Consider the following 1,609-nt stretch of genomic DNA (forward strand, 5'->3'; position numbering starts at 1 on the left):
GGCTTTGGCTTGATGGAGGTTGGGGTTAGGATGGGTTGGCCTGGAAGTTGATTTGTGGGGGTGGAGGGATTCTTCTCAGCTACTTGGGCAATTTGGGTTTCAAGCATTTTGTTGTGGGCTTGTAGCTCTTGAAACCTTTGCTCATGGTTTTGGAGAATTTGGTTCATGGATTGGAGTTGTTGGAGAATTTGGAGAGAGGTTGGATCGGAAGATGGTGTAGGTTCGGGATTTTGTTTGGGGAAATGGAAGATTGGAGGGAGGTTTTGGGTTGTTGGTCCTTTGATGTGGAGCTTGGTATGTGTTGGACCCTTGTGAGGAGGAACCACCTTGGTTATAGTTTTTTGGTTATACCCTTGCGCAAACCCTTGGTTGTGAGCTTGGTTGTACCCTTGTTGAGGTTGATTCCATCCTTGTTGAGGTTGGTTGAATCCTTGGGTGTAGTTTTGTTGAGGTTGTCTCCAACCTCCTTGTTGATTGTTCCTATACCCTTGTTTCCTTGATATCCATCTCCTCTTGAATTATTGCCGCCACATGCTCCGAATGGGTACCTCCACAATAAGAAGTATCATGGTTAGTACCACCACAAATATCACAAGAAAAAGAGTTTACCTGTGAAGGAGTAGACGATGCAAGATTGATCTTGGAGAGCTTCTTGTCGAGTTGGTCCATCTTGCTTGAATTTGATCCATGGGGTCAATTTCAAACTTTCCGCTCTTCTTAGGTTGAGCACCTCTTCGTCTTCCACCCCATGAGTAGTTCTTGATCACTTCCTCAATTGTGGACTCAAGTTGTTCTTGCGGGATCTTAGATAGTTGACCTCCCGCTCCAGCATCAAGGTTGGCCCGTGAAATCGGATCAAGACCATCATAGAAAAATCGCATGAGTAGATTCTTGTTGAACTCATGGTGTGGGCATGAACGGATCATCTCCTTGAACCGCTCCCAAGCTTCGGCAAGTGTCTCATCGTTCTCTTGCTCAAATGAGGAGATCTTCCTCCTTATGTCCGCAGTCTTCCACTCCGGGAAGTATTTCTTCAAGAAGCCATGTGACTTCTTCCCATGTAGTGAGGGAATTAGCAGGCAAGCTCTTGAGCCATGACTTTGCTTTTCCGGTAAGAGAGGACCGGAACAAGTGCATCTTGATGTAGTCAGGAGAGACATCATTAGTTTATCATGGCACAGATCTCAAGAAACCTGTCGAGATGGTCTAGAGGATCTTCATCTGACCCCCCACAAAACTGCTCTGCTTTCACCATCCGAGTATACTGAGGGTGAATGCTGAAATTTGTAGGAACCCGGAATTCCACCTTGAAGAACATAGGAACCCGGATTTCCGAAATCCCTAAACAGTTGTGGATTTGCTTCACCCATTTCTGATTCAACTTCACTTGATGTACTTGAGATTGGTGAAGAAGGCTCGGAACCCAAAGTCAATTTTCCAAATTCTTCCGAAGCTTTCGCAAGTACGGTCGATTTCAGATCTAGAGGCAATGTGGGTGAACCGTGAGTTCTTCTTCTCATGTAACACAACAAAGCTAAGCAGAGGATTAGCAAATAACAACCACAGTTAAAAAGAAAATAAAAGAAAAATCAACTAAGCAAACTAAACT

The 1,609-nt window shown here is 44.7% G+C and overlaps 1 non-coding gene across 1 annotated transcript; it reads left to right on the plus strand.

Moving 5' to 3' along the window:
• The first annotated feature begins 897 nt into the window (after positions 1–897).
• On the plus strand, positions 898–1,004 carry LOC125497154 (small nucleolar RNA R71). Its single transcript, XR_007273794.2, has one exon. It is a non-coding gene; the product is annotated as a small nucleolar RNA R71 (small nucleolar RNA).
• Positions 1,005–1,609: the final 605 nt, after the last annotated feature.

This window comes from Beta vulgaris, chromosome 4 (assembly GCF_026745355.1).
Source record: "Beta vulgaris subsp. vulgaris cultivar EL10 chromosome 4, EL10.2, whole genome shotgun sequence".
Lineage (NCBI taxonomy): Eukaryota > Viridiplantae > Streptophyta > Magnoliopsida > Caryophyllales > Amaranthaceae > Beta > Beta vulgaris.